Raw genomic sequence first — 18456 nt, forward strand, 5'->3', positions numbered from 1 at the left:
TAGTAGAAATGAGAACAGCGAGAAACTTAACATCAGGATTGATGGTCACGAAGTCAATGAAGTTAAGGAATTCTGCTACCTAGACAGTAAAATAACCAATGATGGACGGAGCAAGGAGGACATCAAAAGCAGACTCGCTATGGCAAAAAAGGCATTTCTGGCCAAGAGAAGTCTACTAATATCAAATACCGGCCTTAATTTGCGGAAGAAATTTCTGAGGATGTACGTCTGGAGTACAGCATTGAATGGCAGTGAAACATGGACTGTGGGAAAACCGGAACAGAAGAGAATCGAAGCATTTGAGTTGTGGTGCTATAGAATAATGGAAACATTATTGAAAATTATTGAAATATTATTGAAAATTAGGTGGATTGATAAGGTAAGGAATGAGGAGGTTCTACGGAGAATCGGAGAGAAAAGGAATATGTGGAAAACACTGATAAGGAGAAGGGACAGGATGATAGGACATCTGGTAAGACATGAGGGAATGACTTCCATGGTACTAGAGGGAGCTGTAGAGGGCAAAAACTGTAGAAGAAGACAGAGATTGGAATACATCAAGCAAATAATTGAGGACGTAGGTTGCAAGTGCTACTCTGAGATGAAGAGGTTAGCACAGGAAAGGCATTCGTGGCGGGCCGCATCAAACCAGTCAGTAGACTGATGACCAATTAAAGAAAAAAATGTCCACATACTACATTCGAAGTGTCCCACCCCAACACACTCATTACTCGTGGAAGACATTCTTACCAAGTCCCATAAGAGTTCGAGGAGTATGTGTGCATCCACATCGAAGAGGAAGGTTGTGGCCGTTATTGCCAGAACTATACACTTATATGGATATGGTATCTGTTCTTTATTTAAGTATATAATTAACATAGCCTTTAACCTGGCTTCAGAGATGAACTGGAGGTGTTGGCCAGAGTCAGAAAATTAGAGCCGATAGCGACAATAGCGTCTAGCCTGCTGAGAACTCAGTCGACAGGGCAGGTAGCATAGCGGGTACTAAAAGGCTAGAGACGGACGATGTACTAACAAATGCTGATAGGGAACCATAAGTTTCCGACAAAATAGAAAATTACAGCAAGGTAAATTATGAAGCGAGTATGCTTCCAGATGCAGAACAGGAGAGTTCCTGTGCTGATCAAGAGGGAGTAAAGTTTTTGTTAATAGATCTGAACTGAGAAGACATTGTGAAGACAGAAACGAAGGCACGTCAAAATGATGAGATCAGTGATGACAATGAAGTTGACAGTAATATGTGAAATCAAATCGTCAAATAGTAAAATAGACGCATAGACGTCGGAAATGCTATCAGCAAACATAAAGAAAATATCTTTGTTAAATGAAAACATTTAACTTCTACATAGGGAGACAGGTCCGTTCAAGGAAGATATGAAAATTATGGACGAAAGGGTGGACTCGTTAGAGAACAGGGTCAATCGAGATATATACAGGAATACAGACAGAGGAAATCAAAGTTCGTACGTTTGTTCAATCAGCAAATAACTCAGAAAGCAGATTGAGCTGACAGAAAGCAACAGCAATGAAGCTGGGCAGAATCCAGAAACATGAGTAAACGAAAAGATTGACAGTAAGGTGGGTGAACAAAGAACAGCTCATGATGGAACAAACATATCATTCGGAGTTTCCATTAACAGACAACTTTCAGAGAAAATAGAATGTTAGAACACGACCGTCGAATGAACAGTACCCTACCGTTTAGATGGGTATGTTTGAGAGTGCAGAAATCGATATTGAAAATTTTGACAGTAAGGGCACCCTTCTTCTAATAATTTTCGTGCATAAGTGTTCGACGTCAACAAAATAAGAACTGCAGAACAGAGGCTTATAAGAGTTTCTCAAAATTGGGCGATTAAAGCTGTTGAAGGATGTAATACCTTGAAAGAATTTTTTTTAAAAGTCATTAGAAACATATTGCTCACACCGTATGCAGATGGAATTGTGTTATGAATTTTTAGATGCACCTCCACAAAGATTGGCAGATAATAGAAAAGTGAAAGTGGTTTGTGAAGACTGGCACAAGTACAGCTGTGAGGACGGAGCGTGAGTCGTGATTGGGTAGCTCAGTTGGTAGAGCACTTGCCTGCGAAAGCCAAAGGTCCCGAGTTCGAGTCTCGGTCCTTCACACAGTTTTAATCTGCCAGGAAGTTTCATATCAGCGCACACTCCGCTGCAGAGTGAAAATCTCATAGCTTGTGAGCTGTGTAAAACTGTATTCTTCCTACGAAGCACCAGTACCTCTTCTTCCCCAATAGTCCAAAATTTTATCGTGTATTGTGTGTGTGTATTGAATCGAGGACCTAGAAACGACGGTGAGGCTTCGTCTCGCCGTAGCCCTCAGTGGTTCACAAATCCACATCAGGCCACAGCAGTCCATCCGCCCCAATGCCGCCCCACACCGAACCCAGTGTTATTGCACGGTTCGGCCCCCAGTGGACCCCCCCCCCCCCCCCGCCCCATTCCCCGGGAACGTCTCATACCAGACGAGCATAACCCCAAATGTTTGCTTGGTAGAGTAATTATGGTCTACGCGTACGTGGAGATAGTGTTTATGCAGCAATCGCCGACGTAGTGTAACTGAGGCAGAATAGGGGAACCAGGCCGCATTCGCCTTCTCGCTCGGGAAGCAGCGCGTTACACCGCGCGGCTCGCCGGGCGGGCTTATCGACCATTCTTTATCACGATGAAGTTGACACCAAATGAATTATGACAGGCTCTGAATTCAGCCACTCACCTGCGTATTTTGTCATCAATTTGTTTTCCTCTTTATGAGAACGATAAGTTTTGTAGTGGAAAAACTGTGAGTAATTGGTATACAGTTCTAATATCATAGTCAACCATTCAGGTGTAGCGCATCTAGAAAGACTTCATAATTGCGCCGTCCAGTGGAGCAGTAGCATCCCGTCGGTACAAATTACACAGTGATTCAGTGTTTCTGACTTGTTATAAGTTGCTGTTTATCATTTCATCAGCAGCTCACTTTGTGTGTTAGATTTGCTATTACATGCGGTTAAATAGTAAATAACACATTATTGTTGTGGCACATAGTCTACTCGTACACAATACCATCGTAATGGATTTATCGTAGCGCACTGGGTAGTAGAAAATTTATTCATATAAGCAAGAAATGAAACATCACATTTCCAGTTTAAGTAATACCTTATATGTAATTCAAGTGCTTCATATCCATCGGATCTCTAAGTAGTCTCCACAATCTGCTGACGTGTGTCAGAGAACACTTCAATGGCAGATTATTTCATGGCAGCGTCGAACGTATCATATTCCAAGAACGGCTTCTGAGATACGTTTCAGCACCTCAGACTTACACTGTTTCAGAATGAAGCCCTTTGTTCGGCGTCGCTAAAGCCATCAGTTTTGTTTGATATGATTGATAGCAGTATTTGAACGGCAGCTGGGAAGTACTTGTCATAAATCCGCCACGACAGCAAAACGTCTGACAGATTTCTGCTGGCGACAGCAATTTATGGCCATGTCAAGTGCGGCCGACGCTATTCGCGAAACACTCTTTCTTCTCGCCCAGCCTTGGCGTAACAGTGAATCTACGTCAGATCTTGTTTCTTGTCTCTCACGTCCTCCGTTGCTAAACGAAAGAGTTCGACACGGTTCCTATTGTTTCTATAGAGATTCTTTTGCTGCGAGTCTTCAGTTCTATAACTGAATTCTACAACTACAGTGGACGCGGCTTAGAGAATAGGACGATTCAAATAACCCGTTTGGTCATCCATATTAGGGCTTCTGATACTCCCTTGAACTGCTTAGGGAAAATGCTGGGATGTTTCCTTGAAAAAGGACACAACCAATATCTTTCCCCAGCCACCTTAAATCTAAGCTTTTACTCCATTACTAATGAACACATCGTTGACGGAGCATTAAACCCCACCCTTTCTCCTTTCCAGTTCTTATAGCAATTCTTGCACGAGAAATCACAGAATGCAAGGCTACTCAGAAGAAAGTCATACAAATTCGTAATTAATATTGACACGGTTTTACAACTACCCTAAAAATCTAGAAATAAGCGTACGGAGTTAAAATGAAACGGCCCTACATAGTTAATTATAGGTAAGGCAAATGCTAGACTGATATTCATTGGAAGAAACCTGAAGAAGCTAGTCCACCCACAATGGTGTTTACTTATAAAAACCTGTTGACCGATATTAGAATACAGGGTGATTCAAAAAGAATACCACAACTTTAGGAATTTAAAACTCTGCAACGACAAAGGGCAGAGCTAAGCACTATCTGTCGGCGAATTAAGGGAGCTATAAAGTTTCATTTAGTTGTACATTTGTTCGCCATTTCAGCCAATAAAGTTTTTGGTCCCTTTTTCTTCGAAGGTGCTACTGTAACTGGACTGCAGTATCTGGAGATTTTAGAGAATTGGCTGTTCCCTCAGCTCGAACAAGAAGCACAACAATTCATATTTCAGCAGGATGGAGCGCCACCACATTGGCAGTTATCTGTGCGTAACTACCTGAACGTCAACTACCCGAGGCGATGGATCGGCCGCCAGGCAGCCCGTGACAGAGCACGTCATCACTGGCCTCCAAGAAGCCCTGATCTTACCCCCTGCGATTTTTTCTTATGGGGGTACGTTAAGGGTATGGTGTTTCGGCCACCTCTCCCAGCCACCATTGATGATTTGAAACGAGAAATAATAGCAGCTATCCAAACTGTTACGCCTGATATGCTACAAGAAGTGTGGAACGAGTTGGAGTATCGGGTTAATATTGCTCGTGTGTCTGGAGGGGGCCATATTGAACATCTCTGAACTTGTTTTTGAGTGAAAAAAACCCTTTTCAAATACTCTTTGTAATGATGTATAACAGAAGGTTATATTATGTTTCTTTCATTAAATACACATTTTTAAAGTTGTGGTATTCTTTTTGAATCACCCTGTATTTCTCGTCAGTCTATTATCTGTACCGGATAGGACTGGCAGAGAAAACCGGTCCAAAAGTTTCAATGAAGAGCAGCACATTTCGATAAAGGTTCATTTATTAAACAGGAAACATCACGGAAATTCCTAGCCTTCGCGCGTGGCAGCCGTTGCAAGAGAGGCGTCTAATGTTCAAATGTGTGTAAAATCTTACGGGACTTAACTGCTAAGGTCATCAGTCCCTAAGCTTTCACACTACTTAACCTAAATTATCCTAAGGACAAACACAAACACCCATGCCCGAGGGAGGATTCGAACCTCCGCCGGGACTAACCGCAAAGTCCATGACTGTGGGGCCTAGACCGCTCGGCTAATCCCGTGCGGAGCAAGAGTGGCGTCCTGCATAATGGTGTAGATTACTGTTAAATTTCCGATATCCTGCATTCCAAGAACAGTCAACCAATATATAGCTCCCTCCTACATACGTCTCGATAAAACGTAAGTTCAGGCTCACACGGAGGCTTACCAATAGCCGTCTTCCCGTGAAACATTCTGGTCTTGAACAGAAAAGTGGGATGTCACAGTGATAGACCAAGTACCCTCCTCCACAGTCCACGAGGTGGCTTGCGTGGTATACATATAGATGTATTAAAATATTGAATATGTTTAACGTCGTTAATGAAACTATTGAAACAGGATTATTTAGTTCTCCACTATTTGTTGTTTGCCTGGGAATTTATTGTCTACGTACATTTTTCACGAGAGTGATGCCAACCGCCTTGCCACGTTGAGCACATCGGCTCCCCTGAGATCAGCGCAGTGAAGCGACGTCTGGCGTCGCCTGTAATTCTATAGGTAACCGCCCGTGAAAGCCACGCGCTGTTGGCAACTTCCCCTTTGCTCTTTACGGTAAAGGGGAGGAGGGGTGGTAGCGGTGAGTTTCTGATCGCCAGACTTTGCTCCAAATAACCTGGATTAAATTCCAAACCTCTCCGCAATGCCTCGTGAAGTAAAGATATGAGACACCGTTGAGACAGACCCACCCATGGATGGGCTGGTTAAGATCGGTGAATCCTTCAGTGCCTCTCGAAAAGAATGGGCTATGTGCTTGCAACGGGTTTCATCCTCTTCTTTCTCTCATCGTTATCCAACACGAACCAACACTATACTCCACGCACACACATTCTACACAACTACACTTACCAGATACACTGAAACACACAATTCTCGTTCTTATTGCCGAACAAGGTGGATGTATGAGCCCTTGGGGTCTGCGAACCAGCCATGCAACTTTACTCTCATACAGGAATGATCACCTTTAGCAATGATTTACTATCGTGGCTCAGACCCTCATGAACCCGTAGTCGTGCATTACTTCATGATGTCATGCAGGTGGCTACTACTGTGTTTTATAAGAGTGTTTTTTCTACACATACGTCTAGTACGTAGGTGCTAATAACGGCATCTTATAACGCGGCCATCGGCATTTACTGTGAAAGATGTTACTTTATTGACCGTGAAGACATCAGACTACACGACATCGAGTTGTAGCAGAACTGCAGTACGCGCGGTAAAATTATTCTACTTTATGTCCATTCACGTACTGATAATAAATAGTAATTAACCAAAGAAATCAACGAAGACAAGTGATCGATTGACATAGAGCAGCTAACGATGTGTAACACTGGATCACACAACACTCATTGGCACTATCATACACACACATTTTAATACTATTCAAGGATTAATCAAAATAACTACTTATACAGATAAAATAGTGCAAATACTATACTGAATGATTAACCGTAATGACTGGGAAAGCACTCTGGTAACAAAACTTTGTTATTCAGTGACAAAAGAATTTTTAAGGAAAATAGTTGAGAGAATAATCAATTGTTTACACTGGTTTTAATTCAATAGTCTCAGAATGTGAACTTAAACTGTTAATGAGTAACGGCGCTTTACAAATAACTTAGCTGTATTGTTTCTGCAACATCGCTCTTCAGTGACAGATAAATAATTTCTGTATCCTTCCTCCTCCCTCTTACAAGCATGTTATGTTAATTATTACGTAATCACACTTGTTTTAGTATCCCCATATAACGTCACGTTTTAAATATCCTGCCATACATATTATACTGATCATAACATAATGCTTACAGTTGCACAGAGATCACACGCAATTCCGCCACCAATAGAGTGGCATAGACTACTCTGAAAGTTTTTCTGTGAGGAAAGACTGTGCATATCTAGCGCATCTTTTGTACAAAGACAGCAATTGTTATACATACATTGTTTCTCCCTAACACACATTTCACATAATTTGTATTTTAAAATAATTGATTAAGCAGATTAGAATTATCTGCAAATAATAAAGTGCTGAGACAGAAATGATGAATTTTTGCAAACAGTTTCTTACGCTAATAACAGACAGCGCTACTGGTTACAGTTACAGGACAGGTGCGCATATTTTGGAATCTCATAGGTCAGACTATGTACTGAAATTAATAAACTCACCAAAAAAACTATGTTGTGCATCCATGCTTCACATTTGAGTGACTAGCTACATGTTACTGCCTTGACATAACTCTGTCATTACACTTTCCCCTCCAGTCCATCTCTGGTTTTCAACAAGAAACACTTGCTGAACTGCCTCAAACCGTCCTGAAGAGCTATAAAGATGCAATAGACGAGTCTAAAAATGAGTAACTGTCATTATTGGGTTTAATAAATAAAGTAGAGAATTTACCTACTTGGACTGAAAAGTGCAGATTACGCAAAGAACAAACACAGTTACACATTTCTACTGCGCCTACAAAAACAGAAAGATAAGTGCTGATTTAGGTCAGCCAGTATCTACTCTTTTATATCACAGCGAGTTTAGCGTAGGTGTGTCAAATTATTACAGAAATTTTCAAATATATATATATATATATATATATATATATATATATATATATATATATATATATGCTTCATAAATGCTATTTAGTTGAAAATTTTCATGAGAATTTGATACTGATGGGCTAAACTCGGTATGATGAGAAAGAGTAGATAGTGGCTCACCTGAATTAGCACTGATCTCCGTGTTTTCACATGCACATAGAAATCTGTAACTGATGTATAGTAAATTTTAATCTCATAATTACATACTGAAATAATATCAGCAAATTCTAAATATATCATACACATCTCATCAACATAGTAAAATTATACATTCTGAAACTGAATGGAAATTGTGCAATGCTTAAATTATCAAAATTCATGTACATTCACTATTAACAACATACTGTAAGATTGCAAATCCATGAAAAAGAATAATACGTTTAGGCATACATTATACATCTTATTCCATCAAAATTTAATTTAATCTTATACTTGTTAACTACATAATCACTGAATCTAGAAATATGAAATAAAAGTTCTGATTGTTAATTTTATCAAAAAGTGTTTCACTGCTGATTACTCTTCCAGAAATAAAACTGCATAAAGAAATATTTTGGAAGGTTCTTCAATTCCACTGTATGTCAGGACTACTGCTTCAAAGTGAACTGTCTATCAGAAGCAAAATTAATCATAACATTACAAAGTATTATATTCATATTTAAACTAAATAATTTATATTTTAAACATTTTTAGTAAAATGTAGAGTCTTGATTCAGCATCTACATTTCCAATTAATGCAAACAATATTTTTACAGCATTTCATATCCAACACTGATTACAAGTACTATTCTCAGAAATATGTTCTTAAATTCCTGAAACTGAAAAATACTTGTTACTTAATATCACTTGTTGTTGCACACTCTGAATTCTTGTCTGTCCCTTTCCTGTAAAGTTAATTGAAATTATCCTTGTTATCTTCACATCACCTTAGGTTCATTTGATAATTGCTCAATGTGTACACAAAACCATCGCAGCTTCTTGAAGCCTCTTTCAGTTGAATGTGCATGATAAGGCTCCTGTCTGCCCTTCCTATTCTGCAGTCATCCGCCACTTTGTCCTTTGCTGTATAATCTTATTTTGGTGTTAGCAGTTCTGTTTAACATGTCATCTCATCAAAAACGTACTTTTTTCAGTCTTTGTTGACATAAAATTTTCAGTCATGGTTCCTGATGGCGTCCACCTGGTATGTCATTGGCATTCTAGTTGTTCATCTTACTTTGACTAGCCACTGCAGAAATTTACATTATATCTCTTCAGTATCATATAAAGGTTTAAAATATTTTAAATGGTTCAACTAATACTGTTACTCACTCCTGTCATACTCTACTTATTCCTAAGTGATTACAAGAAATTTAAAAACCTCTTAAAGTAATGAATAACTAAATTCCTTAATGTCCCTTAGCATAAACATGTTCAAAAAATTTAATTTCTAAATACTGACATAGTTTTCCACATTTACCTTCTCTTTTACAGCATACTCCTAATCATAGTCTCATCTAGATTTCACTGGTACAGCATCTGATCATATTTATGGCACAAGCTACTTTTGTGCAGTTAACTGTTAAACTTCAATGGAAACATCTCCCAGGATGTGGCTAATCAATGTCTCCGCAACATCCTTTCTTTCAGGAGTACTAGTTCTGCAAGGTTCGCAGGAGAGCTTCTGTTAAGTTTGGAAGGTAGGAGACGAGGTACTGGCAGAAGTAAAGCTGTGAGGACGGGGCGTGAGTCATGCTTGGGTAGCTCAGTTGGTAGAGCACTTGCCCGCGATAGGCAAAGGTCCCGAGTTCGAGTCTCGGTCCGGCACACAGTTTTAACCTGCCAGGAAGTTTCTGCTCACAAGCTGATTGCGTGATACTTCCCTATTACTTATTCTTTCAAATCTTGTGTTACATAGGGAAAGAAGGAAAGTCTTTCTGTACTTACAAGTCAGCCGGTTCCTACGCAGTTCTGTCCCCATCCTTATAACGGAAACGCTCCATAGCATCCTCCCCAGATTTAGTGGTACGATGGCCCATTAGATAACCCGTCAAATCCTGAACACAGATCAAGCTTGAAAACAATGAGGTGAACTGAACTGTAGAAAAAAGAAACAAAATAATCGTGACGTCGGCTTGATGTCTTTACGGTGGTGAACAGTAAAGGGGGAGATCCGGTAAGACAAGTGATGGCCGAAGTGAGCAGATGTATGGCCACAGGTGATCTATAATGGCCTACACATATTGTCGAGATATCGGAAATAGGAATAAAGAAGTCGTGGCTCACACACATGTGTAGATGACTCAAAACGTTATGGAGAGAAACAGGTGTTTGTAAATTCGAGATTTCGCGTACCATGTGATGTCTAGCGACCACTGAAACATTCGCCTTACCAGGTTGCGTCCAGTGAGGCCCCAATACGAGGGGTTATTACGACAGAGAAATTCCCTCTCACATCAAAGAGGAGTTTCTACATGTCTGATTCAATCTCGGTATGCGTTTATTTGATTAGCTGCGGGAAGTCTTTGTGCCGCCCAGTTGACACGTGGGATGTGAATGACGTTGGATATGAAGATAATAGAAAATGATGTAACGCAGCTGCTGCAGAAAAGCATCAGTGGTTCCAGCAAGTCTGACTATAAACTGGAATGCATAAGAGATGAGCGGAAAAGGCTTGATACCAGAATGAGAAAGTTTGTGAAAGAGAAAGCTAGAAAGAACCCACAAAATCAGAAATTAGCTGCAGGATTATTATGTCTTAGGCATAAGAAGGAACACGAAAATTCGAGCAATAAAGCTCTGCGAACCACTTTTTGTGGAAAACTGTCAACAAATGAAACGTTTATAATTATTTCTGCCCAGTTGTTCCAGTAATCAGGCGTCAATATCAGTAAAGGGTGCATGGGGGACATTTGCATGTGCATAAACATTCATTCACCGCATCTGTTACGGACACTGTTTAAAGCCAATTGTCGGAGATCTCTCAAATCCGTAGTTGTTGAGGAAGTCCTTTCATTGAAAAATTCAAAGGTGTAATGTCATTTAAAGTATATTACCCGGACCAAATTCTTTCATTTAAGTTCCAGTTTCAAAACGCTGTTGGAAGTGAACTACTGCTCAGAACAACGTCAAAGTAGAGCAACACGTTATTGACGCATGGAGAAACGCCATGAAGAAAGACCAAACTTTGACCAAAAGATGGCGTTGTAACCGTGAACTCGCAAAGCTCTTTTACAAGAACGGTGACTGTGTGCCAGTAGCAGAAGTTCGGGAAACTCATGGGTATGAAAACAAGAATTAGTCAGATTTCTGCAAAGGGTCTGTAGAAAATGATTACAAAATTCGTAAAGGTAGTTTCGTTTAAAGTGCAGTGTGGCAGAGGGAGGAACGCAGTTGATCCGTCTTCTGTTGGAGATGTGGTCACAGTATTATAGGAGTGGTCGAGCGGTGGCTTCCCAGAACGTTGGACATTCCTGCGAGCACGGTACATAAAATTCTACACAATATCTGCATTGCTATCTATTCAAAGTCACCCATGTTTAGGAACTGCTTTCTGCTAGTCTGGTAGCAAGACAAACGTTAGCTCTGGAATTTCTTGCTGTCATGGAAGTGAACAATTAATGTCCATTGAACATTCTGTGGACAGACTAAGCCCGTTTCCTCCTCCAAGGATATGTCAATATGCAGATTTGTAGAGTATGGACAACGGAAAATCCAGAGGCACATTAACCGATACCACTTCACTCTAGAAACGTGACTGTAAGTTGGGGATTGGCGGGATCGTTTATTGTAGGGCCGTAATGTTTCGAGGAGATATGTCCTGCGGGTCTTATTACACTCACCGTCACTGGTAAACGCTACGAGCGTACTTTACGCACCAAGGTCATTTCAATCGTTCCACAGCATCGATGTTGTGGTGTCACCGCCAGACACCACACTTGCTAGGTGGTAGTTTAAATCGGCCGCGGTCCATGTAGTACATGTCGGACCCGCGTGTCGCCACTGTGATCGCAGACCTAGCGCCACCACCAAGGCAGGTCTCGTGATACGAGAGTGGACTCGGCCCCAGTTGTACGAGAACCAAGCTACCGCCCAGTTGTACGCGAACCTAGCTATCCCCCAGTTGTACGAAGCCTTTCTCTCTCATTAGCCGAGAGACAGAATAGCCATCAGAAGTTAATGGCTACGAACTAGCAAGGAGCCATTTGTATCAGTGCCTATAGCTTACGAGTAATCGAGAGAGATGTATTCCAAGGAATAAATAAAAGTTAAGTAAAAAAATCATCTACATACTTTTCTTCTTATTCATTCATAAGTTTTTATGTTCCAGACTTCACGCCCGTCTGCTTATTGCCGTTCGTGCACTATCGGCCACAGCGTTAGTTTAGCGTGCCTTTCTTTTGGCTACTACCGTGTGGCGTAACAGTCTTGTTACGTCACTACAGATGTGTTGGTATTTTTATGCAAGATGGTGCTCCTCAGTACATGAGCCGATGAAACGGCTGCAGCAGAGGCATATCGACAATGATATATTATTAGCCGTCATTTCCCTACGACCTGGCTGTCCAGATCACATGACCTTAATCCATGTAACTTCTGACTGTGGGACCGTCTGAAAGATGTGTTCAATGTTCCAGTTAAGAACGTAGCTGAATTAAAGGCACGCACTGCGGAACACCTTCAGGACGCAAGCCCGAGACACTCGAGTTGTTATATCTCTTGTTTTATTACTTTCCTCGTTTCTTCCTGTGTAAAACGGTGTCAAAAAAATATTTTCGCATTCGGAGGAGGAATTTGGTGAGTGAAACTGTATGAGAAGATTCCAGTGCAACGAGAAACGCCTTTGTTTTAATGATGTCCACTCAAAATCCTCTAACATGTCAGGACACCCTCTTCTCTACTTCGTGATAATACAAAACGTGCTGCTATCCCCTGAATTTTCTCGATGTACTTCGATAATCCTCTCTCGTATGGATCCCACAACGTGCAGCAGTACTCCTAAAGAGGACGGACAAGCGTTGTGTAGGCAGTCTCTTCAGTAAACCTGTTACTTATTCTGTTCTGCCAGTAAAAAGCAGTCTTTGGTTTGTCATCCCCACAACATTTCTGTGTTCTTCCCAATTTCGGTTGTTCTTAATTGCAATTCCCAGATATTTAGTTGAATTTACGGTCTTCATATATGACTGATTTAACGTCTAACCGATGTTTAACGAATTCCTTGTAGCAGTCATGTGAATGTACCTAAACTCTTCATTATTCATGGTTAACTTCCAATTTTCGCATCATACAGGTACCTTTTGTAAATATTTTCGCTGTTTGTTTTGATCTTCTGATGACTGTATTAGACGATAAACAACAGCATCATCCGCGAACAACCTGTGACGAATTCAGTCCCTCAATAGCGTATCACGAAAAGAAATTTTCTCCTCATCAGGATTCTCATTTGATTTCGCGGCACATTTCCATAGTGCTTGCGTATTGATCGAAGCTACTAGTATCAAATCTCGCGGCACACCTCTGAATTTCTTCTACATCTACATCTACATCTACATCTAGATGATTACTCTGCAGTTCACATTTAAGTGCTTGACAGAGGGTTCATCGAACCACAATCATACTATCTCCCTACCATTCCATTCCCGAACAGCGCGCGGGAAAAAAGAACACCTAAGCCTTTCTGTTCGAGCTCTGATTTCTCTTATTTTATTTTGATGATCACTCCTACCTATGTAGGTTGGGCTCAACAAAATATTTTCGCATTCGGAAGAGAAATTTGATGACTGAAATTTCGTAAATACATCTCGCCGTGACGAAAAACGTCTTTGCTTTAATGACTTCCATCCCAACTCGCGTATCATATCTGCCACACTCTCCCCCCTATTACGCGATAATACAAAACGAGCTGCCCTTTTTTGCACCCTTTCGATGTCCTCCGTCAAGTAAAGATCCTGGTAAGGATCCCACAGCGTGCAGCCAGATTCTAACAGACGACGAACGACTGTAGTGTAAGCTGTCTCTTTAGTGGACTTGTTGCATCTTCTAAGTGTCCTGCCAATGAAATGCAACCTTTGGCTCGCCTTCCCCACAATATTATCTATGTTGTCTTTCCAACTGAAGTTGTTCGTAATTTTTACACCCAGGTACTTAGTTGAATTGATAGCCTTGAGAATTGTACTATTTATTGAGTAATCGAATTCGAACGGATTTCTGTTGGAACTTATGTGGATCACCTCACACTTTTCGTTATTTAGCGTAAACTGCCACCTGCCACGCCATACAGCAATCTTTTCTAAATCGCTTTGCAACTGATACTAGTCTTCGGATGACCTTACTAGACGGTAAATTACAGCATCATCTGCGAACAACCTAAGAGAACTGCTCAGATTGTCACCCAAGTCATTTATATAAATCAGGAACAGCAGAGGTCCCAGGGCGCTTCCCTGGGGAACACCTGATATCACTTCAGTTTTACTCGATGATTTGCCGTCTATTACTACGAACTGCAACCTTCCTGACAGGAAACCACGAATCCAGTCGCACAGCTGAGACCATACCCCATAGGCCCGCAGCTTGATTAGAAGTCGCTTGTGAGGAACGGTGCCAAAGGCTTTCCGGAAATCTAGAAATACGGAATCAACTTGAGATCCCCTGTCGATAGCGGCCATTACTTCGTGCGAGTAAAGAGCTAGCTGTGTTGCACAAGAACGATGTTTTCTGAAACCATGCTGATTACGTATCAATAGATCGTTCCCTTTGAGGTGATTCATAATGTTTGAATACAGTATATGCTTCAAAACCCTACTGCAAACCGACGTCAATGATATAGGTCTGTAGTTCGATGGATTACTCCTACTACCCTTCTTAAGCACTGGTGCGACCTGCGCAGTTTTCCAATCTGTAGGTACAGATCTATCGGTGAGCCAGCGGTTGTATATGACTGCTAAGTAGGGAGCTATTGTATCAGCGTAATCTGAAAGGAACCTAATCGGTATACAATCTGAACCTGAAGACTTGCTCGTATCAAGCGATTTGAGTTGCTTCGCAACCCCTAAGGTATCTACTTCTAAAAAACTCATGCTAGCAGGTGTTCGTGTTTCAAATTCTGGAATATTCCATTCGTCTTCCCTGGTGAACGAATTTCGGAAAACTGCGTTCAATAACTCCGCTTTAGCAGCACAGTCGTCGGTAACAGTACTTCGATGTCTTAATTTAACTCTATCTAATGGGGATCTCAAATACTCGAGCAGAATTCAAGTTCTGTACACTGTGCCTTTATAGATCAGTTACACTACATTACAACTCTCACAGTAAACAGAAGTCGACCGTTCATCATACCCATCACTTGCCCCAAGTACTCGCCTACTCTGTGTCCAATTGCAATGTTACACCTAGGTATCCATCGCATCGATAACATATGTAATGCAGTTGTATCAAATGCTTTCCAGCAACCAGTAAAGTACAAGTCATTTCATCTTCTCAAGTTTTATGTGCGAGAAATGCAAATTTTTTACCTTGCCAGCATATATTCATTTATTTAGAGATTATTAAGTTTAATCACGGTTTCAAAACTTTTTTTCTCTCTGTTTACAAGCAGACAGAAGACCGTCACTGCTCGATTGTTAATTCGCTTGTTTTCGTTTCTAGATACTGCTAATGATCTCACTTCTGTTTCTGCGAGTGCAAAATGGTTTAGTGTTGTGACTAGGAATCCTGTATTCTCTGTTCACTAGACAAACAATCAAACAACTGGTATTATGAGTTTTATTACAACTTGACAGGCACATATACTTTGATTCGTGTCGCAACCAAAGGGCGACATACAAAATAATCAGTCTTCTTCAGAAAATACAAAGACAAGTCTGTGCAACATAGAGATACTCATGGTAGAGGCTACGATTCTTCGGCTTACGAAGTCGAATCTGCTAACCAAGTGGCTAACGTTAAGCTGCTATCAAAGTGGGCCACCAACAGTCGGGAGCGGCGCTTAAGTCCTCTTCACATAGGGGCCGCTGCTTTCGCGTTGCCGTCCTGCAGCGAGGTCAGTTGGCATGCGATTGGTTGACCTCTTCTCACAGCCGTCTCTCCTCTGTCGTTTCCGACTGGCGTGCCGGCGCTGACTTTACGCCGTAACAGTTAGAACAAAAAGAGAAATTTTGGAATAATACGTATGACAGTGTTCATAATACATTATTCGGAAACGTGCATGTTATTTCTTCATCAGTGCACAATAATCCATTTGGCATATTAAAAAACCAGCCAGAATAGCTGGAAAAAGTTTACGATTTTTTCAGATGCTTGAAGAAGAATGTACCTGGCATAATTCTAACGTCATGAATCAGTAAGGGAATACTAATGGTAACCTAACGCTGCCGTCTATGCTCGCTAGCAGATTTACTAAAGGCAGACACTTTGATGATGAAGTTTTTATTAGAAAATGTACAGCAGCAAAACAGAATTGTTAACAGGCTAATAAGAAAATTCATTTAGATTTTGAGCTTAAGCAATGAAATCACGACCAACGGAAAATAAACTCACAACAACAGACAAGAACAGCGCTAGAGCCATTCGAAAGAGCAGACATGCAAATAATAGAGTGTGTACAATGCTGGATGTCCCTTAGTGTCCAAAGAGATAAACCTTTTTTCTGATATTCTCTCCTGTGAAAGTCTCTTCAAATCGGAGTAGCACTTATACTCAACGTCCTCTGTTATTTGTTGGGTGTATTCCAAACTCTACCTTGGCCCCAGTTTTTACCCATTGCAACACCTCCTAATTACATCGAAATTATTTCCTGGTGTCTTCATACATATCCTGTTAGTCTATCACTTCTTCTTGTCAGAAATTTTCTAACGTTTCATTCTTCACCGGTTCTGCGGAGAACTGCCTCATTTACCTTCTTACCCGTTTACCTAATTTTCAGAAATCTTCTATAGCAACACAACTCAAATGTTTCGATTTTCTTCTGCTCCTGTTTTCGCACAGTTAAAGATTCATGTGCAGAAGTACATTATCAGAAATATCTCTCTCTGATAACACAAATATTTGACACGAGCAGACTTCTATTAGACAGAAATGCCCTATTTGTCTGTGCTGTCTGCTTTTTACGACCTCCTTCAATCGTCTACCTTATATTAGATAGTAGCAGAATTTCCTCACTTCGACTACTTCGTGGTCCCCAGCTCTGATGTTAACTATCTCACGAATTCCGTTCCTTCTACTCCTCATCACTTTCATCTTTTATCGGTTTACTTTTAATCCATATTCTGTTTTTAGTAGACTGTTCATTCCATTCAGAGTCACCCACAGTTGTTTCTCAATTCTACTGAAGATAGCAATGTCATAAGCATATGTTATTGTTGATAATCTTTCACCCCTAATTTTAATCCTCTCGTGTGCCTATCTTATACTATATTGAATGCTTCTTCCATGCACATAATGAAAAGTAGACGATAGAGACTGTATCCGTGTCCTACACACATTTTCATCCAGCTCGTTGTTCTTGGTATTCCTTACCTACAGCTCCTTCTTGGTTCTTGCAGTTATTGCATGTTACCCTTGTTTCCCTACAGTATGCACCTCTTTTACTAAGAATTTCAAAAATTTTGCGTTTTGCGCCATTTTTGTCAAAAATCCGATAAATGTATCTCTGTTTTTCGTAACTCTTGTTTCCATGATTAAGCGCAACGTCAGAGATGGGACTCTGGTGCCTTTGCCCTTCCTAAAATCAAACTGCTCGTCACCTAAGAGATAATGTATATTATTTTGTCAGTAACATGGATGTATGAGCTGCTTATTTGTTTCTACGATGGTTTTCGCACATATTTGTCTCGCTGTCTTCGAAATTGTGATCATCATACTTTTCCGAAAGTATGATTGTACTTCTCCAGTTGTACATATTCTGCACATCGTCGCGTTTAGTTGTCACTTTCCCTAGTGATTTTAGAAAGCCCTTTTGTCTTGTTTGATCACAGGTCTTTTGAAGCTGTTTCAAACTCTGACTGCAATACTGTACCCTTATGTCTTCCATATCGACTTCTGTTTCCTCTTCTATCACTTCATCAAACAGTAGCTCGCCCTTGTAGAGGCCTTCAATGCGCTTTTTCCTCGTATCCGCCCTCTCTTCTTCCCTTACCAGAGGGATTCCTTCTGCTTCTTTAATGTTGACCGTTGATTTTCATTTCATCGAAAGCTGTTTTTTTTCTACATTTTGAATCGGACATTAAAACGACCACGTGTTTTTCGATTACTTCGGGTTTCCTACTGCACTTCCCATTTACTTTATTCCTCTATGATTTACATTGCTGCATTCATGTCTTTCTGTGAGAAATTTAGTACTTCTTTCCTTCAGCGGTCGGTTGCATAACTTTTATTGTTACCTCAAAGGTTTTTGCAGATTTGTTGTTTCTACCTATATTCTCGTTTGTCCGACTTCTGTGACTTCCCGTTTTAGAGATATCCATTGCTCTTCGCCTCAGCTGACTACTGTGGTATACTAATCTTCAAACACACCTCATCATTCCTCAGTACTTCGGTGCCCCACTTCTTTCCACGTTCTCTCTTATTGACGGCTCTCTCAAAGTCCAGCCTGCACTTCGTCATTGCTAAGTTGT

The sequence above is a fragment of the Schistocerca piceifrons genome, chromosome 5 (assembly GCF_021461385.2).
Source record: "Schistocerca piceifrons isolate TAMUIC-IGC-003096 chromosome 5, iqSchPice1.1, whole genome shotgun sequence".
Taxonomy (NCBI): domain Eukaryota; kingdom Metazoa; phylum Arthropoda; class Insecta; order Orthoptera; family Acrididae; genus Schistocerca; species Schistocerca piceifrons.